Raw genomic sequence first — 9,376 nt, forward strand, 5'->3', positions numbered from 1 at the left:
AGTAATATGATCACATTTTTTGGTTCTAGTCAGGATTCTAGCAGCCGTATTTAGCACCAACTGAAGTTTATTTATTTATTTATTTATTTATTTACTGCCTTGTCGGAACTAGAAGCACAAGCATTTCGCTACACTCGCATTAACATCTGCTAACCATGTGTATGTGACAAATAAAATTTGATTTGATTTGATTTGATATTTAGTGCTTTATCCGGGTAGCCGGAAAGTAGAGCATTGCAGTAGTCTAACCTAGAAGTGACAAAAGCATGGATTAATTTTTCTGCATCATTTTTGGACAGAAAGTTTCTGATTTTTGCAATGTTACGTAGATGGAAAAAAGCTGTCCTTGAAATGGTCTTGATATGTTCTTCAAAAGAGAGATCAGGGTCCAGAGTAACGCCGAGGTCCTTCACAGTTTTATTTGAGACGACTGTACAACCATTAAGATTAATTGTCAGATTCAACAGAAGATCTCTTTGTTTCTTGGGACCTAGAACAAGCATCTCTGTTTTGTCCGAGTTTAAAAGTAGAAAGTTTGCAGCCATCCACTTCCTTATGTCTGAAACACATGCTTCTAGCAAGGGCAATTTTGGGGCTTCACCGTGTTTCATTGAAATGTACAGCTGTGTGTCATCTGCATAGCAGTGAAAGTTAACATTATGTTTTCGAATAACATCCCCAAGAGGTAAAATATATAGTGAAAACAATAGTGGTCCTAAAACGGAACCTTGAGGAACACCGAAATTTACAGTTGATTTGTCAGAGGACAAACCATTCACAGAGACAAACTGATATCTTTCCGACAGATAAGATCTAAACCAGTCCAGAACTTGTCCGTGTAGACCAATCTGGGTTTCCAATCTCTCCAAAAGAATGTGGTGATCGATGGTATCAAAAGCAGCACTAAGGTCTAGGAGCACGAGAACAGATGCAGAGCCTCGGTCCGATGCCATTAAAATGTAATTTACCACCTTCACAAGTGCCGTCTCAGTGCTATGATGGGGTCTAAAACCAGACTGAAGCATTTCGTATACATTGTTTGTCTTCAGGAAGGCAGTAAGTTGCTGTGCAACAGCCTTTTCTAAAATTTTTGAGAGGAATTGAAGATTCAATATAGGCCGATAGTTTTTATATTTTCTGGGTCAAGGTTTGGCTTTTTCAAGACAGGCTTTATTACTGCCACTTTTAGTGAGTTTGGTACACATCCGGTGGATAGAGAGCCGTTTATTATGTTCAACATAGGAGGGCCAAGCACAGGAAGCAGCTCTTTCAGTAGTTTAGTTGGAATAGGGTCCAGTATGCAGCTTGAAGGTTTAGAGGCCATGATTATTTTCATGATTGTGTCAAGAGATATATTACTAAAACACTTGAGTGTCTCTCTTGATCCTAGGTCCTGGGAGAGTTGTGCAGACTCAGGACAACTGAGCTTTGAAGGAATACGCAGATTTAAAGAGGAGTCCGTAATTTGCTTTCTAATAATCATAATCTTTTCCTCAAAGAAGTTCATGAATTTATCACTGCTAAAGTGAAAGTCATCCTCTCTTGGGGAATGCTGCTTTTTAGTTAGCTTTGCGACAGTATCAAAAAGGAATTCCGGATTGTTCTTATTTTCCTCAATTAAGTTAGAAAAATAGGATGATCGAGCAGCAGTAAGGGCTCTTCGGTACGGCACGGTACTGTCTTTCCAAGCTAGTTGGAAGACTTCCAGTTTGGTGTGGCGCCATTTCCATTCCAATTTTCTGGAAGCTTGCTTCAGAGCTCGGGTATTTTCTGTGTACCAGGGAGCTAGTTTCTTATGAGAAATATTTTTAGTTTTTAGGGGTGCAACTGCATCTAGGGTATTGCGCAAGGTTAAATTGAGTTCCTCAGTTAGGTGGTTAACTGATTTTTGTCCTCTGGCGTCCTTGGGTAGACAGAGGGAATCTGGAAGGACATCAAGGAATCTTTGTGTTGTCTGAATTTATAGCACGACTTTTGATGTTCCTTGGTTGGGGTCTGAGCAGATTATTTGTTGCAATTGCAAACGTAATAAAATGGTGGTCCGATAGTCCAGGATTATGAGGAAAAACATTAAGATCCACAACATTTATTCCATGGGACAAAACTAGGTCCAGCGTATGACTGTGACAGTGAGTGGGTCCAGAGACATGTTGGACAAAACCCACTGAGTCGATGATGGCTCCGAAAGCCTTTTGGAGTGGGTCTGTGGACTTTTCCATGTGAATATTAAAGTCACCAAAGTAGAATATTATCTGCTATGACTACAAGGTCCGATAGGAATTCAGGGAACTCAGTGAGGAACGCTGTAAATGGCCCAGGAGGCCTGTAAACAGTAGCTATAAAAAGTGATTGAGTAGGCTGCATAGATTTCATGACTAGAAGCTCAAAAGACGAAAACGTCATTTTTTTTTTGTAAATTGAAATTTGCTATCGTAAATGTTAGCAACACCTCCGCCTTTGCGGGATGCACAGGGGATATGGTCACTAGTGTAGCCAGGAGGTGAGGCCTCATTTAACACAGTAAATTCATCAGGCTTAAGCCATGTTTCAGTCAGGCCAATCACATCAAGATTATGATCAGTGATTAGTTCATTGACAATAATTGCCTTTGAAGTAAGGGATCTAACATTAAGTAGCCCTATTTTGAGATGTGAGGTATCATGATCTCTTTCAATACTGACAGGAATGGAGGTGGTCTTTATCCTAGTGAGATTGCTAAGGCGAACACCGCCATGTTTGGTTTTGCCCAACCTAGGTCGAGGCACAGACACGGTCTCAATGGTGATAGCTGAGCTGACTACACTGACTGTGCTAGTGGCAGACTCCACTATGCTGGCAGGCTGGCTAACAGCCTGCTGCCTGGCCTGCACCCTATTTCATTGTGGAGCTAGATGAGTTAGAGCCCTGTCTATGTTGGTAGATAAGATGAGAGCACCCCTCCAGCTAGGATGGAGTCCGTCACTCCTCAGCAGGTCAGGCTTGGTCCTGTTTGTGGGCGAGTCCCAGAAAGAGGGCCAATTATCTACAAATTCTATCTTTTGGGAGGGGCAGAAAACAGTTTTCAACCAGCGATTGAGTTGTGAGACTCTGCTGTAGAGCTCATCACTCCCCCTAACTGGGAGGGGGCCAGGCCATGCCAACACATCTTTCTAGCTGATTTACACGCAGAAGCATGTTGCGCTTGGTGATCTCTGACTGTTTCATCCTAACATCGTTGGTGCCGACGTGGATAACAATATCTCTATACTCTCTACACTCGCCAGTTTTAGCTTTAGCCAGCACAATCTTCAGATTAGCCTTAACGTCGGTAGCCCTGCCCCTGGTAAACAGTGTATGATCGCTGGATGATTTGATTTTAAGTCTAATGCTGCGGGTAATGGAGTCGCCAATGACTAGAGTTTTCAATTTGTCAGAGCTAATGGTGGGAAGCTTCGGCGTCTCAGACCCCGTAACGAGAGGAGTAGAGACCAGAGAAGACTCGGCCTCTGACTCCGACTTGCTGCTTAATGGGGAAAACCGGTTGAAAGTTTCTGTCGGCTGAATGAGCGACACCGGTTGAGCGTTCCTACAGCATTTCCTTCCAGAAACCGTTGAAAGTTGTCCGCTGCGGGGACTGTGTCAGGGGATTTATACTACTATCTGTACTTACTGGTGGCACAGACGCTGTTTCATCCTTTCCTACACTGAAATTACCCTTGCCTAACGATTGCGTCTGAAGCTGGGCTTGCAGCACAGCTATCCTCGCCGTAAGGCGAACGTTCTCCTGTATATTATGAGTACAGCGACTGCAATTAGAAGGCATCATGTTAATGTTACTACTTAGCTTCGGCTGTTGGAGGTCCTGACGAATCGTGTCCATATAAAGCGTCCGGAGTGAAAAAGTTGAGGGGAAAAAAACAAAAATATAAACGGTAATTAAAAAGTATAAACCGTAAAGTTGTCAGGTAGCAAAATAGGTTGGCAACAAAACGCACAGCAACTCGAAAACAAGTCTGCAAGTTGTGACCGGAAATGACCCAGCATTAGCCACTTTATGGTACAAATCTGTGTGTGTGTGTGTGCAAACAACCTGCCTTTGCCCCTTACAGTTGGTCTGATAAACCTAAGGGTAACAGTTTAGCCCTAAGAAGATAAATTCCTAGGAACTTTTAAGATTCAAAATGAATAAAAGATCTGTTCAGTGATTTCTCTTTAATGAATACACTCTTAGAAAAAAAAAAGAGTTCCAAAGGGGTTCTTCGGCTGTCCCCATAGGATTACCTTATTTGGTTTTCAGATAGAACCCTTTTGGGTTCCATGTTGAACCCTCTGCGGAAAGGGTTCTACATGGATGCAAAAAGAGTTTTACCTGGAACCAATAAAGGTTATTCAAAGGGTTCTGCTATGGGGACAGCCAAAGTACCCTTTCAGGTTCTAGATATAACTCAACAGCTCTAAAATCCAAGACTCAACTCCAGCCACTTTCATAATGGAAAAATGTATGTAAAAATGTATCACTAGCCACTTTAAACAATGTCACTGTCACGTCCTGACCATAGAAAGCCTATATTTTCTATGGTAGAGTAGGTCAGGGCGTGACTAGGAGTTTTAGTCTAGTTTATTATTTCTGTGCGGTTCTAGGTTTATTTTCTATGTTGGGGTTTATGTATGATTCCCAATTAGAGGCAGCTGGTAATCATTGTCTCTAATTGGGGATCATACTTAGGTTGCATTTTTCCACCTGTGGGTTATGGGATATTGTTTGAATGAATGTGTTTTGAGTTAGTTCACGTAGCATCTTGTTAGTCACGGTTCGTTGTTTGTTTCCTTATTTGTTTTGTTCTAGGTTTTTCACTTGAATAAATTATGTGGAAACCATATCGCGCTGCAGCTTGGTCCGACCATTATTACCACGAACGTGACAGCCACTTCATATAATGTTTACATACCCTACATCATCTCATATGTATATACTGTACTCTATACCATCTACTGCATCTTGCCATCTTGATGTAATGTATCACTAGCCACTTTAAACAATGCCACTTTTATATGTTTACATACCCTACATTACTCATCTCATATGTATATACTGTACTCTATACCATCTACTGCATCTTGCCTATGCCGTTCTGTACCATCACTCATTCATATATCTTTATGTACATATTCTTCATCCCTTTACACTTGTGTGTATAAGGTAGTAGTTGTGGAATTGTTAGGTTAGATTACTCGTTGGTTATTACTGCATTGTCGGAACTAGAAGCACAAGCATTCCGCTACACTCGCATTAACATCTGCTAACCATGTGAATGTGACAAATACAATTGGATTTGATTTGAGATCAACTAAGATCATAAATTCACACCACTCGACCATGCAACAACACCAGAACACCTTGAAGTTACACTGTTCCAAGCTGCCAGAATTGTGAGTCAAATATAGTCTGTGTTACAGTGTCAGGAACATCATCTGATCTCATATAAATCAAAACAAATTTTATTAGTCACATGCTCCGAATACAACAGGTGTAGACCTTACAGTGAAATGCTTACTTATGAGCCCCTAACCAACAATGCAGTTTTTTTTTAAATACTGATAATAAGAAATAAAAGTAACAAGTAATTAAAGAACAGCAGTAGAATAACAATAGCGAGACTATATATAGGGGGGTACCGGTACAGAGTCAATGTGCGGGGACACCGGTTAGTTGAGGTAATATGTACATGTACGTAGAGTTATTAAAGTTACTATTTTAATTTTATATTTAACATTTTAAATTTCACCATTATTTAACCAGGTAGGCCAGTTGAGAACAAGTTCTCATTTACAATTGCAACCTGGCCAAGATAAAGCAAAGCAGTGCGACACATACAACACAGTTACACAGTCATTAACACAATAGAAAAATCAGCAGGGGGGAACAGAGCTGGGGAACTGACAAATATAGGGGAGGTAATAAACAGGTGATGAGTGAGTCCAGGTGAGTATAGGGGAGGTAATAAACATGTGATGAGTGAGTCCAGGTGAGTATAGGGGAGGCAATAAACAGGTGATTGAGTGAGTCCAGGTGAGTATAGGGGAGGTAATAAACAGGTGATTGAGTGAGTCCAGGTGAGTATAGGGGAGGTAATAAACAGGTGATTGAGTGAGTCCAGGTGAGTATAGAGGCAATAAACAGGGGGTAATAAAAGGTGATTGAGTGAGTCCAGGTGAGTATAGGGGAGGTAATAAACAGGTGATTGAGTGAGTCCAGGTGAGTATAGGGGAGGCAATAAACAGGTGATTGAGTGAGTCCAGGTGAGTATAGGGGAGGTAATAAACAGGTGATGAGTGAGTCCAGGTGAGTATAGGGGAGGTAATAAACAGGTGATTGAGTGAGTCCAGGTGATTATAGGGGAGGTAATAAACAGGTGATTGAGTGATTCCAGGTGAGTATAGGGGAGGTAATAAACAGGTGATTGAGTGAGTCCAGGTGAGTCCAGTATCGCTGAAGCGCGTGACGAGGGAAAGCAGGTGTGCGTAATGGATGGTGGCAGGAGTGAGTAATGCAGGGCAGCCTGGCGCCCTCAAGCGCCAGGGTGGAAGAGAGGGAGCAGGCGTGACAGTACCCCCCCACTCTAGGGGCGCCACACGGCATCCCACCTGGGTGAGCCGGCTGAGACATGGGTGCTGGGCAATCCGGCTGGGGGTAAACTCCCCACAAACCGGCTGCGGCATGGGAGCCTGGCGAGCCGGCTGAGGCAAGAACGCCTGGCGATCCCACTGTGGCGTTGAAGCCCGATGATCCGGCGGAGCATGACATGGGATGGGAACCTGCCGAGCCAACCGAGGCAAAGAAACCTCTCGAGCCAGCTAGGACGTGGAAGCCCAATGAGCTGGCTTAGGCATCAGTCTCCTGGGGGGGAATAGGTTTTGTCGTGCCCTCTTCACGACTGTCTTGGTGTGCTTAGACCATGTTAGTTTGTTGGTGATGTGGACACCAAGGAACTTGAAGCTCTCAACCTGCTCCACTGCAGCCCCGTCGATGAGAACAGGCATAGCGTGATTTCTTATAAGCTTCCGGGTTAGAGTCCCGCTCTTTGAAAACAGCAGCTCTAGCCTTTAGCTCAGTGCGGATGTTGCCTGTAATCCATGGCTTCTGGTTGGGGTATGTACAATACGTACCGGTCACTGTGGGGACGACATCATTGATGCACTCATTGATGTAGCCAATGACTGATGTGGTGTACCCCTCAATTCCATCGGAGTAATCCCGGAACATATTCCAGTCTGTGCTAGCAAAACTGTCCTGTAGCTTAGCATCTGCTTCATCTGACCACTTTTTTATTGATCTAGTCACTGGTGCTTCCTACTTTAATTTTTGCATGTAAGCAGGAATCCGGAGAATAGAATTATGGTCAGATTTGCCAAATGGAGGGCGAGGAAGAGCTTTGTATGCGTCTCTGTGTGTGGAGTAAAGGTGGTCCAGCGTTTTTTTCTCTCTGGTTTCACATCTAACATGCTGACAGAAATTTGGTAAAATGGATTTAAGTTTCCCTGCATTAAAGTCCCTGGCTACTAGGAGCGCCGCCTCTGGGTGAAGCTTTTCTTGTTTGCTTATGGCGGAATACAGCTCATTCAATGCTGTCTTAGTACCAGCCTCTGACTGTGGTGGTATGTAAACAGCTACAAAAAATACAGATGAAAACTCTCTCGGTAGGTAGTGTGGTCTACAGCTTATCATGAGAAACTCTACCTCAGGTGAGCAATAGCTTGAGACTTCCTTAGATATCGTGTAGCAGCTGTTATTTCCTCTGTCCAGTGTCTGTGTTCTTTTGCCCATCTTAATCGTTTATTTTTATTGGCCAGTCTGAGATATGGCTTTTTCTTTGCAACTCTGCCTAGAAGGCCATCATCCCGAAGTCGCCTCTTCACTGTTGATGTTGAGACTGGTGTTTTGCGGGTACTATTTAATGAAGCTGCCAGTTGAGGACTTGTGAGGCGTCTGTTTCTCAAACTAGACACTGTAATGTACTTGTCATCTTGCTCCGTTGTGCACCGGGGCCTCCCACTCCTTTCTATTCTATCTGGTTAGAGCCAGTTCGCTTTGTTCTGTGAAGGGAGTAGTACAAAGCGTTGTCCGAGATCTTCAGCCTCTTGGCAATTTCTCGCATGAAATAGCCTTCATTTCTCAGAACAAGAATAGACTGACGAGTTTCAGAAGAAAGTTCTTTGTTTCTGGCCATTTTGAGCCTGTAATCAAACCCACAACTGCTGATGCTCCAGATACGCAACCAGTCTAAAGGCGGACAGTTTTATTGCTTCTTTAATCAGAACAACAGTTTTCAGCTGTGCTAACATAATTGCAAAAGGGTTTTCTAATGATCAATTAGCCTTTTAAAACGATAAACTTGGATTAGCTAACACAACATGCCACTGGAACACAGTTTCCAGCTACAATAGTAATTTACAACATTAACAATGTTTACACTGATCAATTTGATGTTATTTTAAATGGACAAAAAAAAGTGATTTTATTTCAAAAACAAGGATATTTCGAAGTGACCCCAAACTTTTCAATGGTAGTGTACATTACTCTTACATAATTTCCACTCAGAGGACCGTTATTAGCATGCTTTAACCATTCATATTAAATGCTAGATTATCAGATACTCAGCAAGAATGTCTGATTTCTTTATTACTGAAACATGACCCAAGTGGTAAATATAAAGATCCAGTCAATATTTTTTTTTTGAGGCCCCTTACACTTCAGTGCTGTGATGCAAAAATTCTAGCATAGTATATAGAGCTTAGAATACATGTTTTATTGTTGGATATTATTCATCCTAATCAGACAGGTTTTTTACATGGACGATACATTGGAGAAAATATAAGACAAGTACTGGAAACAATAGAACACTGAAAAATCTAGGAAACCAGGCCTGGTATTCATAGCAGACTTTGGTCGGGCGGAGCAATCAGGGGAGAAGAGCCTTGGTCAGGGAGGTGACGAAGAACCCGATGGTGACTCTGACAGAGCTCCAGAGTTCCTCTGTGGAGATGGGAGAACCTTCCAGAAGGACAGCCATCTCTGCAGCACGCCACCAATCAGGCCTTTATGGTAGAGTTGCCAGAAGGAAGCCACTCCTCAGTAAAAGGCACATGACAGCCCTCTTTGAGTTTGCTGAAACGCACCTAAAGGACTGTCAGACCACTGTCAGACCATGATGAAACCAATATTGAACTTTTTGGCCTGAATACCTAGTGTCACGTCTGGAGGAAACCAGGCACGATCCCTATGGTGAAGCATGGTGATGGCAGCCTCATGCTGTGGGGATGTTTTTCAGCGGCAGGGACTTGTAGACTAGTCAGGATCGAGGGAAAGGTGAACGGAGCAACGTACAGAGAGATCCTT

The sequence above is a fragment of the Oncorhynchus tshawytscha genome, linkage group LG26, assembly GCF_018296145.1.
Source record: "Oncorhynchus tshawytscha isolate Ot180627B linkage group LG26, Otsh_v2.0, whole genome shotgun sequence".
NCBI classification, from domain to species: Eukaryota; Metazoa; Chordata; class Actinopteri; order Salmoniformes; family Salmonidae; genus Oncorhynchus; species Oncorhynchus tshawytscha.